The 24,704-nt window shown below is 38.8% G+C and overlaps 1 long non-coding RNA gene across 1 annotated transcript in view; it reads right to left on the bottom strand.

Moving 5' to 3' along the window:
- Positions 1–9,998: 9,998 nt before the first annotated feature.
- Positions 9,999–24,704, bottom strand: part of LOC148428211 (uncharacterized) — a 52,523-nt gene continuing 37,817 nt past the window's right edge. Inside the window, exon 4 of the long non-coding RNA XR_015864837.1 lies at positions 9,999–10,115. This is a non-coding gene — a long non-coding RNA (uncharacterized LOC148428211). The remainder of the gene's footprint in view (positions 10,116–24,704) is intronic.

The raw sequence follows: 24,704 nt of genomic DNA on the forward strand, positions 1-24,704 counted from the left end.
CTTCGCTGCGTCCCGAGCCAATCAAAGCAAAGCTTGGATTTGGACGCAAAGAAGGAAATGCGGGAAGTGGTAAAGCCAACATGCTCCGTGGAAAATCTTGATAGTACCAGCTGCGCCCACATAATAAGAAAGCGTTGCGTTCATCGTTTGATTCTGTCTCTGCACTTTTCACTCTCTGGTAGACTGCGGCGTTTCCTGTTTATAAAAAAATAACGAGTCCACAAAGAGTGATTATTTGTTGTTTAACACACAGCACATGTTCCACTTTTGTCCTCCCATGATCCCTCTTGCGTAGTACTTTTTTTTTCCTCCCCGCCCACCACCCTTCTGACTTTACCCATGACCACACCCACGGTTGCTACGGAAACGGGGTTTACCACAGAGCACTGATGTCCAAACCAGAAGCATATGTGACTGCTGTGGAAATAGTTTGAGTGTGGTCGCTATGGATACGGATACACATAGAAGCTTGACTTATGGAGCATAGCTAAAGCGTGATGAAGATTTGACGTCAAAATGGCAGAACTGTCCGTAATTCTCATTAATATGTTGATGTCCATACTTGGAAGGGGCGGGAACTGATGTGTTCCTTTTGGCACTTTTTTACAGTGTGAGGAATGTCTGCGTTATAACCCAACCAGTCCCCCGGGATTGCAGAACAATGCCACGCCAAATAAACACGGAATGTTTTAACAGAAAAGGGAAGTCTATGATTGTGTCTGCTTCGGATGCTTTGTTTAATATTTTACCTGAGGGTAAAATTAGCATGCAAATGTGTTGCTAATTCAATATTTTCTCACAAAAGACACTTTTTTGCGCAGACCAATGAAATCATTAACCAACTAAGTCAGTGTTGTCTATCAGTCGCTAACTAAATTTTAAACAAGACATCATTGTAGAAGACAGGAGGTAGCTGTCTGGACATAGTTTCCTAAACAAGAATATTGCAAACAATCCATAAGTACAGTGACGTGTTATGTAACAGGGAAATTGCTGAGTAATGCTTTATACACTATGCACTCATTGTTCACAGAAGCTCATGGAGTGGCACTCTAGGGGCTTATTTGGGACACACTTCACATCTGGCTGTTCAATGCGTAACCGCATGTAGCAGCGCCAAATGCAATTCTTACGTATATATACAGTGTGTGTATATATTGTATTTATACCCCTGTTTGAATGCCGGCCTTTTGCAACAATAAAGAGACCAAGATATCGAGATAAATTGCAAATAATCTCGCTTCTCGTATACATACGCACACACACACACACATATATATATATATATATATATATATATATATATATTAGAGATCGACCGATATGGGCTTTTCAGGGCTGATATCGATTATTAGTTGTAGAGAAAGCCGATAACCGATATTTAGAGCAGATATTCATTTGCAGTAAAAGTGTAAAAACGGTCCAAAAAAAATATATATCTCAAAGAAATAATAGCTCAAACCCCGAAACGGAAAGGCGTCATCGGCAAAAACAGGAAGTACTAGGCAATACGACGAAAATATTCCTTAATATCGATACTGATATGTTTGAAATATAATAAAATGAAACTCATGACTTTCCTGTCTGATAATTTACAGACAAGGGTGTCGGATAGCATTTTGTTCGATTACCACGGTTGTCTGCAAACCTGGAAACGGAAATGCGTCATCAGCAAAATCGAAAGTACTTCTATCGGGAAAAAATTTTCTTTACACAAAGAAAACAATAATCATCCAACAAAACGCAACAACAATTTAGCTATATATACACTAATTTCATAGCATTGTTCGAAACAAAAAACATCCGGTTGAATCAGCCTTAAAGGCAACACATTTACACCGATTTCTTCATATTGCTCGAACTAAAAAATAGGCCGATACCGATAAATGTCAATTTTACAAATATCAGCCATGATAATCGGCAGGGCTGACAATCAGTCAAACTCTAATACTCTAATATATATATATATATATATATATATATATATATATATATATATATATATATATATATATTAGAGTATAACTACAAAAAACATGTATCTATTTTATAATTGATGTCATTATCATGGTTATGTGTGGAATAACTCATCGAATGCAGGAAATTTGGGTATACAAACTATTCACGCTTGCAGATCTCCTTTGAGAACAAGCATCAAACATTTCAGATGATCTCTCAATTGACGTTGAAAAGATCACATCTCCCAAAGTAAAGCCAATGAAGAGATTACATCTATTGACACAATACTCAATGGCGCTTGGGTGACGAAAGTTTTGTACTCCCTATCAATGGAGTCACAGGACAGCACAATAAGAGCACTGTATTCCGTTCAAAAGCCACTGAAGTACATCCAAAAAGACTTCATGGTGCTTCTGAAGAAAAAAAAAAAAAAACACTCTGGAGTCACGCCTGGAAAACAAGATTGTGTGACGTTACGTTTGGAAAGTTCAAAGGAGAGTTTTTGAAACTGGTTGGGATGACTAGCGCCTGAAATTAGTTAGTTGTGTATGTCGGAGACAGAACAAGTCAGAAATACCCTTAAAGAGGACACATGTCTCAAATTCTCACTGCGCTACGAATATTTGGGTCTCTGAGTGCCTCCTCAACCATCACGAGTGAACTTACATAACCCCTTATTATTTCAGAAAATGTGCATGCAACATGACAATGAACAGCCATTCAAAACTGGGTGCTTCTCTTGATTTTTGGGTTATTTTGGTCTCATACATACATAAATGTGGATACATAATTTGTGGAAAACTGTAGTTTAAATTGTGTGAGTCTTCATCCATTTGAATTGATTCTTTATATTCCCAAATTTGAGAATCTTGTTTGCATGAATAGAATTAATCATTGCTAAATGAATCATCCATTCAACAGTTGGTGCTTGTAAGCAAGGATGTGTTTTCGTTTCTGTAATGATCCAGGCAAACCAGCTGGGAAAGCAAATTCCAACTCGTGTAAAATTAAGCTGACAAATTTCAAAATGAACTACTTCAATTCTAGAGCATGATTAAAACATGTTAAACTAGTTCAACTAGTTGACAAGCAATCACCTAGAAATGTCAGAATCGTTGTATTTTGAAATTTTAAATGTTTTAGTCATCTGCTGGAGATTTCAGCTCCCTACTGTTTTTCCCCATTGATTCTTTTATGATTAAAAAAAAAAAATCAAAGCAATATCCACAAATTGTATTATAAGGCTTAAAAATGCACAGCACATGATTCTTGCTTTCCTTTTGCCACTTTATTTTTAAATTACATTAAGCACATGTATTAAATGAGTAATGCTTTGCTGTGACATCCACTTTTTGTTTTGCCCTTAACTGGTCCAAAATATGCTTAGCTAATATTAGCTTCTGCAGTGTGTTACTATGGAGATCCCACATAAGCAAAATGAGTGACTTGCCTCCTCATCCTGCCCCCCTCCCCCTCCTCCCCCCCACCACCAGTTTGCAGCCTAAAGCTGTTTTGACGAGCAGTAACTCAGCATGTCATTCAAAAAGAATGTTCCTTGTTAAAAACATCACTCATGTCATAGAAAGAGGGAGATTAGCGTCAGAACAAGCTTCATGTGACCGACAAATATCGTGTAATTGATTTTCAGTCTGCAAGAGTTCAAGAGGCCATCTGCAAAACAATTGATTAAGACACATTTTCAGCGTCACATTTTTTGTCTTTTTTGATGAAAATTCCATGCGACGTGTCATATTTTTTTTGTTCCCTTGCTGGGTGTGTCAATGCCAAATGAAAAGCGTGAAGCATCCAAAGGCTTAGTACAGTGTTGCATTGTGTTCTCAATCTTGGTGTGAGGGAAGTCATTTGACATTCATGCAAAAATGTTGGCCGTTAGTTATTCGTTGTAGACAGTAAGCGCAAATATTGTGACAAAAAAACTCGGGCCATATCTAATGTCTGCACTTTGTATCGTTAATATACATTATAATATTCAGGTCCCCCCCAGAAAGAAAAAAAATGTGTATATTACTTGTTTATAAGTCTAGGATATTTACTTGTTTATAAGTCTAGGAAATTAGTTAAAAAAAAAAAAAAAACACTTCCCTAAATTAGGTTACAGACTCTGGGAATTTTTTTGACCCATATTTATTTTAATTATTTATATATAAAAAAAAATAATATAAAAGAAGGAAGAAAAAAAAAGGTATATATTACTTGTTTATAAGTCTAGGAAATTAGTTTTAAAAAAAACACTTCCATAAATTAGGTTACAGACTCTGGGAATTTTTTTGACCCGTATTTATTTTAATTATTTATATATATAAAAAAATATATAAATATATAAAAAGAAAAAAAAGGTATATATTACTTGTTTATAAGTCTGGAATATTTACTTGTTTATAAGTCTAGGAAATTAGTTAAAAAAAAAACACTTCCCTAAATTAGGTTACAGACTCTGGGAATTTTTTTGACCCATATTTATTTTATGTATTTATATATAAAAAAAAATAATATAAAAGAAGAAAGAAAAAAAAGGTTTATATTACTTGTTTATAAGTCTAGGATATTTACTTGTTTATAAGTCTAGGAAATTAGTTAAAAAAAAAACACTTCCATAAATTAGGTTACAGACTCTGGGAATTTTTTTGACCCATATTTATTTAATATATTTATATATATATAAAAAAATATATATATAAAAGTGTCAGAGAAGTGAAAATGATTACCGTACAATTAGCGTACAAGACATAGTAATCAGTGTAATCTAACACACATATATAACACATATTCTCAATATTTCCGCAGTACTAGATGCTTAATTCACGAGAAATTGTACAACGCAAACTACCTTGTTGACAGTGGGCCCAGCACTGTCCTGTTGTGTATGGTACGGTTGCTAAATGCCACTAGAATCTGTAGATAGGTGTGCAATGAACCACTGGGATGCCATTTTATGTTATTGCCACAATTTCGATAACCACTGCCATTTTTTTGAAAAGTTATGGAACACATTCTCCCATGCGTCTTACCAATGGGAGCGAAGGGGTCCAACACTGTATTTTTCAAAATTTAAGTCATCCTTTAATTTCCTTTTTTTACAGTTAGCCTTTATAATCAGACGTGCCTTATGAATGGATGTCAAATTTAGATTTACGCTGCACCGGAATGGGATCCGTACAGTATTCGCATAATCAAGCGAACTAAAAACAAACGTAAACTACTACCTCTACTTAACCTTTAACCAACAGAAACACACACTTCTTTAATTATAGGTAGTCACTAGTTCGAGTATAGTGCGTGATAATCAAAGACTGATTATAGCTCAAGGGGACACCATCTAGAAGCAGCGAGCAGTAATTCGGACAAAAATGTAAACATAAATATGGGGTGAGGGTGTTTTGGGGTTCCATAGGAGACATGCGCTAGACCATTTTTGGCCAAGAATAGATAATTAGGGGCACTGTGCTTATTGCGTAAATACCACGAAGCGGGGAGATGATTTCAAATGAGAAACTATATTGTACGTATGTATCATTTTGAAAGAAAAGTCTTGGCTCTAATGATGGTTACTGTTAGGAAAGTGGTTGGAGAAAGGAAACAGCGATGCTTTATACCTTTCATTGAGACCTTTAGCAGTCGTCAGCCTGGTGAGCCCACTGTTCAGGATATTTGTTAATCCCTTAACTCATTCAATCCCAAAAATGTGTTTTTACGTTTTTATTAACAGTCAAGGCATTCAATCCCTCTTACTCATATTTTTTTCAAAAATGTTGGCAAAAGGAGGTTCTAAAATGGTACAAAAGGAATCAAGTACTAAAGTGATGCTAGGTAATGAGGTGCTAAAATAATTAATTGCTTTAGTAATCCAATCAATTACTTTAATACTTCAACACCTAAATTAATCTATTACTTTCGAACTTAATTACACAAAAAAATCAATCAATCTACTTTAGTACATAATTACCTAGAGTACCCTATTTTTGGACTATAAGATGAGACTTTTTCCTCATGATTTGAGCCCTGCGGTTTATATACCAGTGCGGCTTATAGTCCGGAAAATACGGTAATCAATGTATTTAGTATTAATAAAGTAAAGGATTACTTTCAAACTTCCTAAAGTAATTGATTACTTTAATACTTAATTCATTAAATACCAGAAATTTTCAGAAGTTCTTTTCAGCAAACATTTGAAAAAATAAAAAAAGTACCTGAATTTGAGTGCTGGGACGCATCTAAAATAAAAAAAAAAACAAATACACACCAAAACATAACGTAAAAATAGGTTTTGGCGATTTAATGAGTTTATAATGATGCTAAAAACAAACAATTTAGGTTGTGAATAGATATATTCCAAAGCCCCCCTCACTGAGCGAGAGATAATAGCAGTGTTATGAGAAGAATGCAAAAAATGCCACATGCCTCCCACACGGTTCACCATCAAAGAACAAAGGTTTGCCTTGGAAATAAAACAGGAGCACAGAGAGGTGAATTTGTATTTTGGACAGGCAGGTTATTCCAAATCAAATGGAGGAACGAGAGGACACGGTGAACAGTTATGTTTGTTTGCCAGAATGTGGGGAATTTTTCATGGTAGTGTTATTACCATATGGAATTAGGAAAAAGTCAGGACAGCTGGAATGAAAAAGTCCAGTCGAGTGAGGGTAACTTCAAGGCTATTGTGCTAGGTAAGGGTGTGTCACCTTGGCACTAGAACAATAAGATGCATGACACTGATAGCTGCATTCTCTTTTCCTGCTTTAATGTTTCTGACTTCCCACCTTGGCCTACATTTTCAAGGCCTTACCTTGCTGAAGCCAAACTTTTAATTCAATAATTCATTGAATTAGTTCAACGTTTCAGGAGAATATGTCCAAACAAATTTTTTGGTTCAGTAGGTAATTCAATTTAATTACTTTAAAAACCATGATTCCCCTCCATACTAGAATGGTTTAGCGCAACTTGTCAGGTGCCACCACTCGTCACCTGTCAAGTTAATGATGTATTTTTGTGAACACATCTCTAACATGATTCCAAAAGAAGACTCTTTACGTTTAATTTTTTTGTGGTCAAGTGTTTATTTATAATTATTTTTTTTGATAATTATTATTAAATACTTGTCCACAAAAAATAAAGTTATTTATCCAACAGATCTCTTCTATGAGAGAAGCTCTACTTCTCTGATTGCAAAATCCATTGGATTTACATTGCTGATGCAAATGGCTCATGAGTTATGGTGATTAAAAAAAAAAACATCCCACAGGCAGTATGTTTGAGACATATGGAATGCAGTATTTGTCTTCACAACCACAACATTAAGCCTTCAAACACCTTCCAGTGTACTTTGTAAACCGGGTTGCGGTTAAAGGAGAACACGTGAAATTTACACAATAGTGTAGCACGCTCAAAAGGGAAATAAAGTTGATATGACTCATCTCCTCGTGGGTACTGCTTGGAAAAATTAATTAGAAGACAAAAAAGTAAAGTCTCAATCATGATCTTGGTTTTGGTCTCCTGACCAAGAATGACTCATAAAGAGTTGTTGAGATGAGACTCGGTCTGTTGTGTGCAGGAAAAGGAAAAGAAGCCCACAAGTTAAACGCTCCTCACGCAATGTGAACTGAAAGAAAATCCTTGAAATCAGCCAGTAAAATGTTGGTAGTTTTAGTTTGGCATTTTTATCTACGCTCTTTCATTCAGTGCTGTTACTGAGAACAGTGAACACAGTAACACCAGAGGGTCTTTGTCCAAAACATGGTTTAGTGGAGCGGAGTAAAACCCCTGCGCTGCACTCAGCGCCTGGATGATGACTACAGAGCATTGGAATGTGTCCGAATGGGCAAAAGGGGCAAAGGGAGAAAGAAAACGGGAGCGAAAGTCATTAGGCATGGAGAGGAGTGCCTGCACAAGGGTGGAGGCGCTCTGATTGGGACTGGAGAAAGGATTTGGAGGATGGATGGCTGAGGTGAAGACAACAGGGTAGTGCAGCTGTAGGTCAGGTTAAAACAACATCTTTTCTTTCATGACAAGAGGGCTTTACCTTCCCACGCACTTTACATACATGAACTTGAACTATAAAATGAAATGGGTTCTGTTTCAGCAAAGACGACAAACTATTTTGAAGGACTTTTAGTCAGTAGAGACCTCGGCATGGTGTAAAAAAATGAAGTTGTTATATGAGGACGAATAAGTCATGTCTTTTTCGTGTTGTCGTGAAATATACCATCACGGGTTGCCACGCTGAATTACTCATGTGATTTGTCGACACCACAGTGTGAAACTGCCAACCTATATCAGCGAGGATCTCACCTGGTTCCACAACACTCGGCAGATCTTCAAGAAGTCCCAACAAAGACTGTACTTTCTGCGGGGACTAAAGAAATTTGGCATGTCAGCAAAGATTCTCAACAACTTCTACAGATGTACAATCCAAAGTGTCCTCTCCAACTCCATCACAGTCTGGTGCACAGCAAAATACAGGAAGGCTCTCCAGCGTGTGATCAAGTCCTCACAGTACATCTGTGGAGCAGCCTTCCCCTCACTGCAGAACATTTACCACACATGGGTTCAGCGAAGGACATGCAACCTCATCAAGGACAAGACACACCAACAAAACGATCTGTTTGAACTGCTGCCATCAGGTAGACGTTACAGGAGCCTGAGGGCCAGGACTGCCAGGCTGGCAAACAGCTTCTACCCACAAGCCATCCGGATTATCAACAAATCTCTCATGCACTAATCTGCCTCTTACTATATCCATAAATAATATTTTGCACTACATGATATTTGCACTATATTATTAGCACCGTTGTTTCTGTTGTTGTTTTATTGCTATTCTTATTGCTATTTATTTATTGCTCGAATATGGAAGGTAGTCTGCTGCTCGGGTAAGTGAACGAAATAAGGGTTTCATTGTGTGGTATTATAACACTATACATATGACAATAAAACTCTTGAATCTTGAATGTATTCTTCGTGACACAACCCACCAAGGTCTGAAATAATTCACATTGCTGTTTGCTGTGTAAATTTTGCGTGGAGTGACGATATGTAAGATTTAGACCGCTTTTCACTAAACTAAATTAAATGATTATAAATTTCAAATCTTGGTAAGAAAATTATTCTTAATGTCCAACAGTATGTTTTAAATACAATCATAGGTCTACTGATGAAATTATATGACATGGGGGGTGGCACTCCTAAAAAGGTTGCCATATCTGTTATAGCTACGGACAGCTGGAGGCAGCGTGTGTATTGCTTGATTAACTGTAACGTCCCTAAAGCTCACACTGGTGCAGGCGAAAAATTACACATACTCCCTTTAAACCAAGGATTCCCAAAACTGCCCCAAAAATAAAATAAAGTAAAATAATAATCAAGGCTCATCCTCGATTAGAACCAGGCACGACTAAATACTGCTGCATTAATTAGGAATTAAAACATTAGTAGGATTTTATCCTGCAGTTAATAGGGTTAGGGTTATAACCCTAACCCTAAATAGTCAAAGTCACCAACCCTGAACAATAATCCTTTTTCCTACCCTCAGCTCCTTATCTGTGCGGTAAATACAGAATTAAATCATATATCATTTTGTTTCAGGGAATAGTACAAAGTGACCTGCTAAACATAAATAGAGGAGCAACGGACTTGTGTAGAGTGCTTTAATAAAATATCTCAAGTCTTTCACCAGAAAAACTGCTACATCATTAGCAGACAAGCTAACAGCAGTGTTGCCAACTATTACAGAGTATCCTTATTTTGTTACAGAAATGACTGACTGCCTGCTCGCTGTATCCATAACCCTGATTGTTACAATTATGAACAAAATAAAAGTTCATGTTGAAAACAGCTTAAAAATGGGCAGAAACAATAAATAGTTGTGCTGTATGTTTGACAAGATCCTTACAATTGAGTGTGGAAGCTAGTAGGTGTCTGATGTTAGCTAAAAGCTAACGATAACAACCTGAAAGTTTATATCGCTGGCGAGGAACAAGGGCACTGACTTTGCCTGGTTATGCTCAATAATACAGAAGCAACAACTGTGTCCTGATGAGAACTTTATTCACCATAGAATTTAAAAATAAAGTAATCCTGTCATGATTGGGCATAGTGTTGTGCGGCGGTGGACCCAAAGGCAGGGAAGCTGGAAGTGGGGTGAACTAAATAAAAAAATGGCGTTTAATAGAACAGGAGGAACATAAATCAAGGAGTGATGGAAAATCACACCCAAAAACGCAGCAAAATAGGGAACCTCTGAGGGGAAACGCGCAACTGAAACAAATGGAGACCAAAGCACTTAACTAGCGATATAAAGCAACTCGGACGTCCACTAGGACTAAGAGCAATAAAAAAACAACATGTGACATAGACAATGACCGGACAACTGACTGAACGCAAACTGGTGACTTAAATAAACTTCAAACTTAACGAGGAAACACAAAACAGCTGGGGAGGAACAAACAGGCAGAGGAAGCTGACTGAATGACACGAGCAGGTACACAGACAGGTGGAAACCAATCATGCTAACGAGGACAGGCATGAAGGAAACCAAATGGGAACAAGACGAGAACTAAAAAGAGACCTGCAATTTGAAAATACAAAAATCCCCCAAAACAGAAAAAAAAACCCAACCCAAACCCACAACAGAAACATGACAAATCCAAATCAATAGCAAAGCCCTTTACTATGCTTTGTCTTAATATTACAACATCCATTGTAACGTGTTTTTTTTTCCCCCCTCGTGTCGAGTGTCATATTTTTAAAATTGACTGTGTTCAAATAAATTATGTGTAACACTTCCACATTAGCAGAAAAAAAAAAAAAAGCAAAATCTTCATGTTCTTATCCAAAATTGTGACACACCAAATTTGGACCACAGCTGGTGAAGTTAGAATTCTATGTAACATGTTATCAGCCTACTGATAAGTAAACGACTTTTTGCCAAATCTTTTGGAAAATGATTTGGGAGTGCAAGCATGTTCCAGGTACAACATAAAACTGTCTCCTTGTAGACTTTCTTTTTCTGGACGCTATGCAGACTCTCTCTGCACTTGTGCTAGATAAATGAGAGTCAAACTACATTGGGAACTTCAGCAAACATTTTAAGAAGATATTTAAAATTGTACAAAATTGAAAAGCAGTGACATGGCCAAATTTAATAATAACAATTTCTGGATTTTTCTTCGGCTTTTTTAAAAACTGTTTTTGCAACAACAGGAATAGCCTCAAAAAGGTTCACTGGAACACTGTATTTAAAAAAAAAGGTTTTCCCATTCTCGAATTTTAAATCAGAAATTTAAATCTAACTGGTCGTAAAGTACCGTGTTTTCCGCACTATAAGGCGCACCTAAAAGCCTTATTTTTTTATTTTTTAAAGCTGATGATGCGCCTTATAATCAGGTGCGCCTTATATATGGGTCAATCTTGAGATTGGGATTCGTAGATGGGGAATTAACTGATAAAGCAAGCCATATTGACATTGAGTTTTTATGCTATTGAGAGTTTAGTTATTATTGTTATTACTTTGAGTATTATATTGTGACTGAAACAGTTTTAAAATATGTCATTATTGAGGATGCGCCTTATAATGCGGTGTGCCATATAATGCGGTGTGCCTTATATATGGAAAAAGTTTTAAAATATGTAATTAATTGAGGGTGCGCCTTATAATCTGAGGCGCCTTATAGTGCGGAAAATACGGTAACTAAATAAACATCAGGAAATAGGAATAGCCAGAATTTACTTAACACACCACGAGGCCACTAACACAAACAATAAGTTAACCAAAACCGGGAATTCAAATAATTAAAAAAAAAAAAACACAAACAAATCTGAAAACATAAGGTACATCATACAACATTTTTTTTGATAAGTGATAAAACAAAGAAAAATCTGTGTGACATCTTGTAACACTATGTCAGCTTTCTCTTACAACGTTCGCTTTCTGTGTGGCGTGAGTCCACTTCATTAATGTTCCGATATGGGTGTGTTTTTTTATGGACACATATCTGGAGCAGACTTTGGTCACCTCGAATCCATTAAAAATGAAAGAGGAAACAAGGTTGCCCAATGATAAGCAAATGCAATCAGAGTAACAGACACAGCCTTAAAATAAAATGTACTATAATAAAAATTTATAGCCATTTAGTGGATGCAATGAATCATTGTTGCATTTAGTTTGTTTGATTTGTATCAGCTATGTCACACACCTTTGCTAGGAATGAGTTGAAAGTGTGACTGATAGTTTTTAAGATTAGCCATTAGCATCAGTTAATTTATTTGTACATTGGCGAGACGATTCAAAATGTCACTAAAAAACTGAAGGCAACAACTGGACCTTGGTTTTACTTCACTTACCGATGATTTTGGATGTAGATATTTATTTAGTTCGTTTTTTAGGGATATACAAAAAATTCGCAGTATGGAATGGGCTAGTAGTAAAAGTCTATTAGTGCAAAAGAGATTCATGCAAATACTAATTTGATTAAGATGATTACGAAGGTAGTATTTCGCAAATGACGGGGCTAAAGTATACAAATAATTCCACTAAAAGTACTTCTGGTCATTTTAGTATTAGGAATCCATCCATCCATTTTCTATAACCGCTTATCCTCACAGGGGTAGCAGGCTTGCTGGCGCCCATCTCAGCTGGCTCCGGGCAGTTGGCGGGGGACACCCTGAACTGGTTGCCAGCCAATCACAGGGCACACAGAGACGAACGACCAATCACGCGCCCAATCACACCTAAGGACAATTTAGTATGTCCAATTCACCTACCATGCATGTTTTTGGGTAGTGGGAGGAAGCCGAAGTGCCCGGTGAGAACCCACACGGGCTGGGGGAGAACATGCAAATTCCACACAGGAAGGCCGGAGAGTATTAGGAATGTTTTGGTTTTTTTTTTTGATACAGAAAAAAAAAAAACTAGAAAAACTCTACTTCTGAAATTAATTCGTTCCAGAAGTAATTTTGCAACGTGAAATTTTAGGAGTAAAGGCGCTTTTAACATGATAATAGCCTAATCCGTTCTAATCTCCCTAAACTACTCTTAATCCCTTTAAATGAATATGATCAAATTATAAAAATGCATAAAAATAGTAACAAATACATATTAGAATTACATTCAGCATTGTGCAGAGAATTTATATTTGATTTATAAACATTTTACCATGCATTTATTTGCTCCGACTTTTCTCCTTTACAACTTTCTTGCTCTTTCTTATCATGTGTTACATAAACGCGATTAATTCCCACTGCACGTCCACACCCAGGTCAACAATTCTCTCCGACATTTGGAGTGAATTAGGGGGCCTGATCTATTGGGAGAGGACCAGTAAGGAGTGGCGTGTGTGCATATGTGCATGTGAATACATATGGTGGAGGACCAGCAAGGGAGTGGTACGTGTGTGTGTGTGTGTGTGCGTGTGTGTGCATGTCAACACATATGGTTTGGACTTCAAAGTAAGTACACCTGTTCAAACAAAGAGATGGGCTCTCCCTCATGAACGCTCTCAAAATGCACAAACGCGCACATATATGCAAGGAGGGATACATATATTCACAAAATAGAGTGGTTTGATTTGAAATGCTTGATTTGTGATACATCCTGATAGTGTGTGTTTGTGTAGTACCGCGTCAATGGCTACCGGAAGGCTATGCACAAAGACGCGATTGTAAGAATGCGCAAGAAATGAATGTCACAAGTGCAAATGCATTTATATTTGCGGACCAACAGGTTGAACAAGTGCTTTTTACATAGGGGTACGTCAAGGCACTCATGCGTGCATGAAAAACATTTCAAAATAATCATTGAAAAATAAAATATAATATGAATGTGTTTAACTAAAGCAATTAGAAGAGTGGAAAGATTCATTGTATAAACAAAATTCTTGTCCGGTGTCCAGTTTTGATAAAATTGCTTCAGTGCAATGTTAGCATCCACACTAATCTCTTGTTTATAAACTTTTAGTCATATCAAGCAGAAATTAAGGGTATGTTTCTTTAACAGCCACCTAAATAACAAATATTTACTTTGAATACTTTTCTGTGCATCCAATTAAGTCAAATGGTGTCAGGTGAGCAACGGTTGACAGTTCACCCATTATACAAACAACATAAATTGTCAACACACTTTTAAATTTTTTTTAAGTGTAATTACTCTTTCACAAAGTGCATTTCTGAGAACTTTTTTAAGAAACTCAAGTTAGAGACAGTAACTACAGTTTTTTTGCGGTTAATGTGGGCCGCAAAACCCCAGCCACAATTGAATTCCTCAAAGTTTATTTAAAGGGCCAGGCTGGGCCAGTGTTGTCACAGTATTTTCCTCATGCATCCGCTCACTGCCCCTTCCTCCCCCACAAGTACGTCTCTGCGCAGCTCTGTCACTCACAGCCACAAGCGCACTGCTTGAAAAGAGTCGTGAAGAGTCGTTGCCAAATCCCCCTCATTTTACTCATTGTACCATCTGGAATTCTCCCACTATATGAAAATCACTACCCTAGAATCCTTGGGTTGGGCCCTTTGATTTTAATGTACTAATTTCTCATCTTCATTTAATTTAAATTTCATGATAACACGCCCATCATAAAAAACAAGCAAGTCTGTAAATGGGTGTGTCTACTTTGATGTCATTGCACACTACAAGGCTCTGCGTAGACTATCATATGACTAAAGCTGACATCTATTGTGGAAGCTCAGACGGCATTTTCAATAATTGATATGCATCTACACCTGGACAATGTGTTGACGCCCATAATTAACACATTATAGTGCCCCCGCACAATTTTGCATTGTTACCTTATCAAGACAATAATTCTGGTGAGCTGCTATTTACAAACTGTGAAAATACAAGAACCTGAGCTGCGATGCGCTATCACGAACAAAATCCATCATTGCATTTTGGGAGCATCTGCCTCTTTATTCTCTACTGCCTGACAACTCACCAACTGCATTTTATTAATTAATATGCATCAAATACCACAATTATTCAGTAATATGAACACCTTGGGTCCAAATCTAAAACAAAATGTTTGTAGCCATTGCAAAACAGGGTTATTAAGCAAAGGTAACATGAACTTGTTCAGCATTTTTCCAGCAGAGCACACACTGTGTACATTGTGACTGTGTGTGAATTCCGACAAGGCCGTGTTGCCACGATTGGAGTGCAGCCATTGTGTACAGTTCTTTCCAGAAATGAGGGTTGCGTAAATCTTACAGTCGGTTCTAGCAGCCAAAGAGAGTGAAGCTTTGCATGGGGGGGAGGTCATTTTTACAAATTTGCATCCGCCAAGTCATTTACAGTCGACTTTGTGTGTAGTTGTGGCATTTAACAAACGTTTGCATTGAAATTAGGGTTGCCATTGCTTTAGTCCATTTTGATCCACCCGCCCCGCCCAATATGAGAAAACAACTGGGTCTTCTCACTTTGTGACGACGTGAGCACCGCCCGTGCTGACTAAGCACACGGCCACACTTTCTGAGCAGTCAGTGGTGCACTAGAACCAGAGCAGAAAAGGAGCGCGGCAGTCACATGGTGAGAGGCGGGGTTTTAGTCAGCTAGGCGCCTGACTTCCGGGGTTAAATGAACGGATGGAACATCCATCCCTCCATTAATTTTCTTAACCATTTGTCTTCACAAGGGTAGCAGGTGTGCTGGTGCCTATCCCAGATGTGTTTGGGCAGCAAGTGGGGCATACCATGAATGATTTCCCACCTGAAGCTCCTAGAGAAAATCCAATGCAGGCACAAGGGGAATCTGCAAACTCCACACAATGGCAGATAATGTCTAACCACTTTCACATCGTGCTTCACTTTTTGCACCTTGAGTGCTTTGCGGTTTTTTTTTCTTCTTTTCTTTCAAAGGACTGTCACTTGCAGTGCATAGTATGATGCATGATGAAATGCAACACTCCCACTGACTGAGGCTGGCCCTTTAAGACAGGTTGAAATGCAATGTGGGAATGGGTGGGGTAGCGGTAGCGTTCCGTGCTGCAGCGAGAGCTTAGTTAGTGAGCAGCGCTCTCTGTGCACAAGCGCATTCTGCTATGTGTTAGAAAAGAGACTGTTCAACCTCCATACCATGGTAAGGAGATCACCGGGCATCGGGAGGGTTTTACCAAACACATTTCATACACTTTATTTATGCACTTTCACTGCCCTACTTTGCAGATTTCACTTTTCGTGGAGGTTTTCTGGTCCCCATTAACTGAGGGAATTCTGGACTTCTGTTTTTGGTACCATTTGAGTTTTTTGCGTGATACCGAATAATCTCATCAAAATATTCATCGACATTGTCAAGAATGCCAATTTGGTCGTTTAGAAAGGCATCTGGTTGCAGAGCTACTTTCATTTCTTCTGATCCAGAGTTCATTCCACAGAGCAATTTGCACTTTGGGGAAACAAAACCAGGTAGACGGGTTTGACGACGTATGTCGTGGCCTCGGGCGTAATACCTGATGATCAGACTGCGTAAGAATGGAGCGAGGACCTCGGGAGACAAAAAATTGGGAGGACAATTCCACAGGGATTCTTATTAGTTGAAATGGGCTATGTAACAGAACGAATGCTTTGGAAGGTAAGAAAACTCAGCAAGGAGTGTTCAGTGAGCGGAGCTGTTATTTCCTACCCACAGTGTATGCCGCGGCGAGATAACAATCCAACACTTTTTTAAACAGCATGTGGGAATTTGAAGCTTGTTTTTTCTCCTGGAAGCATTGTTTTAGATGGCAGTGGCTACACCTCTTATGTTGCTCGCTCCCCCTGCCGACAGATAAGACCCCATGAGTGTGATAACAACACGCCAACGCCCTGGCTCGCTGCTTTGAAACTCCATCTTAGCTACTTGGTTATCTTCGCTGAATGTCATTGTATTTCCCCCACTCCCTCATAAACTTACAAACTACACACACACATGCACACACACAGACATGCAGTCAAAAGTAAGCCGCTGCAGACACTTGAACACGTGCGCACAACGGGGCGGGGGCTCACTGTTTTGCAATGAAGGGGAGTGAAGAAAGGTTCCATCTGTGCAAAGGAAGATTTTACTGTGCTTTCTTTTTGCACTCCTTACCTGGCATACCTGCACCACACTGCCCCCTACTGCAACAAAAGATTACACATATATATATATATATATATATATATATATATATATATATATATATATATATATATATATATATATATATATATATCTCTTACATAAAAATACTCTTTTGCAATATTCTAAAGGGATAATGATAACATTAATTGAGGACATTTTAATCAACTAGTTTGAATATTTGATATGCCTGTGTTGATAAAGAAGCAGAATCCTTTTAGAAATGGAATGTTTTTCCAATAATCTCACAGATGACACCTGGTTGCAAACTTTCTTTGTTTTCATTTGTCAAATTAAAATGTACATTATTGCAACAAATCTAATAATTGACGAATAATTTTGATGTGTGAGTACATGTAAGATTTCAGGAGGAATGTTTTCACGATTACATTGTGCATCTCCATTATATCTTATTTACACGCCAATTGGACAAATGGACAACTAGGACTTTTTTAATCTGCGCTTCTGCATGTGTATCATTGGCCTCCTGTTTTAAATGTGCAAAGCATGACACAACAAAGGTGTACATTCTGGTTTAAATCCAAATTAGGGGTTACTACTCTATCAAGTTGCATTCCTTCTAGCTGTCCATGGGACAATGTCCAGATGTCTCCCAAGCACAGTGGCAAAAGAACAAGCTGCCATTGTTCATCTCATCTGCACGGGCGTGTAACCCGACGCCGTTATGTAATATTTGGCTGGGGAGTTGTGCACATCTGAGGAATGAGATCCCAGGGATGTTAGGCCAATCAACTTGAAAACATGGAGGATGTTTGAAGTGATTTCCTATTTTTAAGGGAAGTAGGATGTTTTTCTCCATTTTGCTCAATGAATCAGCTTCTACAAAATGTTTCCACGGAGCGTCCGTAGTAGTCATGCTAGACTGGCGTAGGCATCCATGACTAAATATCTACACCCTGCTGCTCTTCACTGGAGCTGAGACACTCTCGTTATCCAGTAAACCACTGATAAATAAGGCAGGGCTAAGGGTCGTCTCGATAGAGTGCTGACTAAATAAAATCAGTTGAGATGACATCATGTCTGATTTTAGAATGTGTCCACTTGTAAACTGGACATTTACCAGACGCCGGGATTCCAAAAAGCTCTGATAAAATAAATAGGAAAAAAAAATACTGGCATGCCAGTAAATGTTTACTTCTGTAAGCCAATTTTGCTACTTTTTCCTCAAACGGAGGTCAGAAAAAAAATCACTTACAGAGAGGATACAAATTCAAGAGATCAAAACAATGTACAAGGAAAATATTAAAGTAGACCAAGCAACTTTTTACAGTATCCCTTTATCACTAACTATTAACGTGCCACAACTTTTTAAAATAGTGATATGAAGACAGATATGTTATTGAAAAAAATTAGACCTAAAGGATTTAAACATCTGACGAATTATTGAGTCTGCGTGCAAACAAGAGTTACATTTCAGGCATAGTCTACTACATTCTTTCAAATGTCTTTTTTTGTTCATCAAAATGGAAAGTCTCAAAACCTCCAGCCAAAGTGGAGTTTTGCAGGATTCTCCGCGTTTGCATGTAGCAAGCATTACCCCGAAATTGATGCCATCACTCTATTTCTACAACATCGATGACGTTGCAAGATGGAAGTTCTCTCTGATTGGACAGAATGTGACGGCAACACTGCGGCCTAGTGGCTTGGCACGCTTGTAAATTAATAAACTCACATTGCCGATTTGTTTTTTTTAATTAAAAATACATGTGGATGGATGTATTTTTTCTACACACGAGGGAGAGAGAATATAAACTAATATTAAATAGCCCCGGTTATGTGTCGGTTATTTCATGACTGGTTTAGCAATTAACCCACTGTCCACTTGGTAATGTTTTACCAAGAGATGCCAGCAAAATAAGCGGATGATTAAACAATTAGGAATTCCCGTCCAATTTAACGACTAATCCCGGCTTCCTTCCTGCACGGCTCCCCTGATAGTGCCCGGTTTCAGCTGTCCTTGCGGAGACACGTCCTTATCAGTGCTCTTGTTGTGTTTAGGTACAAACAGCGCATTCCTGCGGGGGTGATGGGCGTGCACCGTTGGATCGGAGCGCAGCCCTGAAGTCGGAAGGTCGGAAAGCGATGGAAGGGAGGATTGATGGAGTGTAGGAGGGATAGGGTGAGGGAAGGAAGGAGAAAGGGGTGAGTGAAAAGAAAAAAAGGCCTCGCACACAAGCTCCGGGTGGGAAGGAAAAGCAACGGGGAGTAAATCACGGGGTATCTGAAAGATAGACGACCCTGGGAAAAGGGAGCCGTTGCAAAATGTAACAGTAAAATGTAAACTACAGTTGCGACTTGAGGGGAGTTGAGGAGAAAAAGCAGGAAGGCGATAAGAGCCAACCAAGAAGAAGAGCGCATAATTAGCTCTTGGCACACAGGCTTCCTTGTGGGGTAAACAGCCTTAATGAAAAGCCAGAGCGGAGAGGACGTGGGAGGCCGGGAGGGTCTTGCAACTTCTGCTTTTTCCTGCACTGTGATTGGTCATCAACTGCCACTCCCAAAGTCAAAAAGTCAAGTGCCAAGACAAAGTGACCAAATGAGAGCATACAGCCTGGCTCAAGATGTCCGGAAAGCAAATTGAATTCAGCTCAATGGGAGGTGTTTGTATCGCTAAAAAAAAAAGCAGTATTGAGGATTCATTTGGGATGGTGTTACTCCACCAGGGGGCACAATTTTCTTTTCACCGCAAGTTGTATTTTATATTTAATACAGAGCAGTAACTCCATTTCAGTGCATAAAAAAGTTTGTACCATAGAAATGGAGGCACCTGAAGCAGCTTTATTTCTATTATTAAGTATTACAGTTTTTAATATCAACTAGAGTTTCACTGTGATTCTTTTACTTGTGAAGATTTTAGAGCAGGAGTACCTGTGATCACAGTTGATCGCAGAGGTAGTGTTTGTCGACCGAATGACATCGAACTACATGGGGAACAAAGTCAGTGAAAAAAAGAAGATTAATGGAAACGACTGTGTTCTTTCCATCAACTAGATCATGCTTTCGAGAGGAACTTAGAAATAAAAGTGTGCCAAGGCCAATTGTGTTAAACATTACTTGTTATGGTACATTTTATTTTGAAGCATTTACCTGCCTTCTCTCAGCATTTGGCTGTTTTACTATAGTGGAGTAGATTGACAGGCACCGCATTCTCCCCGTATATTTCATTGCACTTCTGGCCCGACAAGCTTTAAAAAATAAAAATAAAAAAAAGGTCTCATACTATCTCTTTAAGTCACTGCCTGGTAAATGTGTCTTTCCTTCTTGGAATATTTTACTCATTGTTTAGCATCACTGCAAAAGAGGAGATATAAATTTATCACATTATTGCTGAGCTGTATTGTCCATCCATTATTAAGTTATCACAGGTCATTATAGCAAAACCATATTAAGCATAAAGTTCAAAATTTTGCAAACAGCCATGCAAAGGTGTTTATTTTGAGCCATGCATTGTCATGCATTCTTTATACAGCCGTTATGAAAGATGTTTTAACGACACTCATTGTTATAAATCTCGAATTCAGTAGAGAAATAATTTTGATGAGTCACAGAGGAAACAGTCCCATTGCTGCTGACATGGAGCAGCAGAGAGATGAGGTGGCCAAACAACAAGCAAGCACCTCGACTGGTTCTCTCCAGAAAGTTAAATCTCCTTATCTTTATCACGCCTTTCCTTAAGTTTGGTGGAAAATATCATCGGGTCAAGAAAATGTCAAAAGGTGTTTCCTTTTAAATACAGGAATGGGCAGCACAATTTCTAATGAATTTGACTTCACTTTGGCGAGTGTTGAACAGTTAAGTCTCCAGCCTGCGTGAAAATACGAAGGAAAGGATTATGAAAATCCATCCTTTGATCCACGTGACATTGTCCTATCGATTTCTCTCAGGCACAGACAACTGTAAGCGTAAGATGCTTATTTTTTTCCCCCTTTTTCTTCTATTATTTTAATATTGTGACTTGAAGGCATAATTATCTAACATCCTTTTATAAAGGCTTTTATCGAGGCATGTTAAAAGTTACATCCAGGTATCTTCACAAAGCATTTTTTTCTTGGTCATCACTGTCGTATGCGTTGGGGAAGGAAAATTCTTCATCAAAAATCATTTAAACCAAAGTAGCAGGTTTTTTTCATTAGCTGAAGAAGCTCTATGGAATTTTCATGACAAGTGATCACTCAGATGTTGAAATACATTAATGGCTTTCCATTACAGGACATATTTATTTCATTAAATGTACTTCATTAAACAACAGAGCATCTTTCTTAGATTTTGTGGCCTAAATGTAACGAGAGGGAGCAGCAAGCTTGAAAAGGTCAAAGTGTAACCTTCTGACATGTCAACATATGTCTGCCAGACAGACAAATTTCTGGACCAGATCCTGGCAGCATGGTGGGAGGCGTCAATATGTATGTGTAGTGTGTATTCACAATTTGCCTGCAAAATGTATGAAAGACAAAGTCCAACGCATGAAGACTCACAAAGACGAAGCGTGCGCTGCTTTTCGCACCATTTGGAATCCATTAAATTCATACACGGCCACAGTGACGTGGCATGGAAAAAAAAAGAATGGAAAGGGAGGAATAAAAAAAAAAAGCGGGTGGAAAGCCATTGGAGGATATAATGCTTTCCAGACGTGCATATGGACGTTCAGGATAACTGAGGGCGGCGACGAGCAGGGGAAAGGTATACAAAGGACTTCCTGTAAAAAGGGATAGCCTTATTTGAGAGGGATTTCCCTCAAGCTGCCTCCGCTTCATATGAACGTCTCATTTCATGCGAGGCGGCCGTCGGGAAGCCACAACGTGATTATATGGTAGGAATGAGTCAGTCACCTGAAATAGATTCTGAATTCAAAAGATCTGGGCTGGGAAAACCAAATTTAACCAAAGAAATAGGGATGACTTTACGTTTCTATGTTGCTTTCAAGTTATATAACACTGTACTGTACATTTTTTAGCACTATTATTCCTGAATTATCGGCTGTAAAAATGTAGGCGTTATAGGGGATCGTGATTTGAGAAACTCGAATGTTCAAAGCACATAACCAGTCGAACATTTGGAAATACCTTCTAATTTAGTGTTTATTCATTATTTTAAAAAAAAATCCAGAATTGTAGATTCATAGTTACTGTAAATCATTGATATTGTGTTTTCTAATTTTGACTCTTCGAACTCTCGCCACATGTTATTTTCTCAGTCAGCTTTGTTTGGGATAATGCTTTATGACCTGAAATGACTTTTATTTGAATTTACAGGCTTCCAAAATTTGACTGCCAGTGTCTGCTGCGGTTTTCATCTTGATCGGGGGCCAACGCAGCTAGTCGTTCGCACGATGGACAATCACATAAGCTTTTTGTTAGTCTCTATCTAGAATCATTGTTCACCCTTAGTGGGGGTCTTGTATTTCTTGTATTTTCAAAGAGTCCAGCGTAATTCAGTGCTTGACTTGAACGCATTTATTTGGGAGAGGAGCTCTTGTAAAGAGCAGCCGATTGCGTCTGTCTCCCGATGACGGCCCGAGTTGAGACTGAATCCCAAAAATGATGAGTTGCCCATTTTAACAACGGAAGAAGTCCCATGTCTTTCGACAAAAGCATCCGTCTTGTAATTGGCCTGGCCTTTAAATCATGATCCATGAAGAGGAACACCTCCCTCTCACACACGTTGCTATCAATGGATGATTCTTCCCGAGACCATCTTGGCCACTCGGTACATTCCTTGTGACCAGACAGTGGTCATTTTTCGCCCACTCCCTTTCAGGCTTTTTGTCCTCGACTATGAATCGCCCCGAAGCACTTTCTTCACCGTCCACTGAAACGAGCCCATTGTGTCCAAAAACATCACTCGCTGCAGCTTGACGCCACGGGAGTCGAGCACCTAAAAACCCGACTGCGGCTACTGCGGTGTGGTCTTGCACACACTTGTGAAATGCGGCGTGTCAAATCCAGCAGTGCTTTGCCAGGAGGCTTCTACACTGAAAGGAGGGCTAAAAATAATAGCCTGCCGAAACAGAGGCCTTTTTCCCAAAATGAAGTCTGATGTGTTTCCCGTTACCGTGGAAACACAGCGAGGACTCGGTTTGGAATTTTTCTCTTCCTTGCACAGCTCAGCATCAGTCAGAGGGAGGAGGTCCTGGGAGCAATTACAGAGTAGGGACGCAGGTTGCGAGGGGAGAGAAGAAGAGACGCGGCAGCCATATTGTCTGCACGGAAGAAAGAAGCTGACAGGGTGAGAAAGAAAGTGATTTAGACAATGTATTCACTCCTGTGTGAGCAACATAAAGAGAAAAAAAGCTACTTTCCACCCCATTGCACTCTAGAATGTATAACTTTAAGAAAAACACGCTCCTATAGGTTGGATCTTGGTCTCGCCCTCTGTTGATGCTCGGATCCACACCCCGAGTGCGCATTTAATGTCAACCCGTAAGGAAGAAAACAAAAGGTTCCCATTCGGAATTCAGGTTTCTCTTTCATGTACCACAAGTCTTCACTATTGGATCCTACCAAGCAAATGACCCACATGCATACATGCAAGTTTGCATGCATCCATGCAAACATGGATGGATGGATGGATGGATGGATGAGATAGATAGATAGATAGATAGATAGATAGATAGATAGATAGATAGATAGATAGATAGATAGATAGATAGATAGATAGATAGATAGATAGATAGATAGATGTAAAAGCAGTTCAACAAATGGTAAATTGTTAAAAAGGTCAATTTGCCATGTCACTATGGCCATAACGTTATGTAACAGGCCTTTAAAGTGACCTCCACAGCTACAGACAACCAAAGGCTTTATGTGTGCATGTGTGTGTGTGTGTGTGTGTGTGTGTGTGTGTGTGTGTGTGTGCATGTGTTTGAGCAAAAAAAAGCTTGCCCTATAAAACGCAAGAAAGGCTCAACAGCCCACATTCCCAGATGGTTACCTCCCATTTTATGATCAAACCCTACGTCTACAACCACTGTTATTAATATCATATAGCAAAATTATACTTTCCATATGTGTATGTTGAGTTTACGGTACTTTTTCCAGGGCACCGCCATGAAAAGACTAGAATTCATCCACTCACTCCACCCAAGGCATACGGCCTCTGACAACCAGGAAGTGTGTCTCAATCGGACCGTTGTTGTGGCTTCTTTTGCTCATTTGCATTTTTCCAGCTGTCACATTCTGCTTGTAGTCTGATATCCAGTCGCAAGAAACCTTCAGGGGCCACTTCATTAGGAACACCTTCAAATGCTATTGAAAGCCAACACACCAAGAAAATATTTTTGACATGTTTTTTTTTTGTTGGACTTTGGTCCTGGTGTTGGCTCATTTGCATGTTTGGTGTCTTGCAAGGCCATTCTGTTAAATCTGAGGTGATTTAGCAAGACTACCGGGAGGGGCGGCAAATAATGCAAACACTGTGAATGAAGCGCAACGTTGCACATACTGTAACTGGAATTAGGCAGTGTCTCTTCATCCATGCTTACAACACAAAAATAAGTCTGTCTTTCCTCAGCTCCCTTTTCTCACACTCAGGCAGCAATGTCACAAAGTCAGCCGGATGACATTTATGCCAACACCCAACAAAAAAAAAAAAAGCTGTGACAGTATTGAAGCTGTGACTGAAGGCCTAC

This window comes from Hippichthys cyanospilos, chromosome 2 (genome assembly GCF_059441005.1).
Source record: "Hippichthys cyanospilos isolate Australia breed blue-spotted pipefish chromosome 2, RoL_Hcya_1.0, whole genome shotgun sequence".
Classification (NCBI taxonomy): Eukaryota; Metazoa; Chordata; class Actinopteri; order Syngnathiformes; family Syngnathidae; genus Hippichthys; species Hippichthys cyanospilos.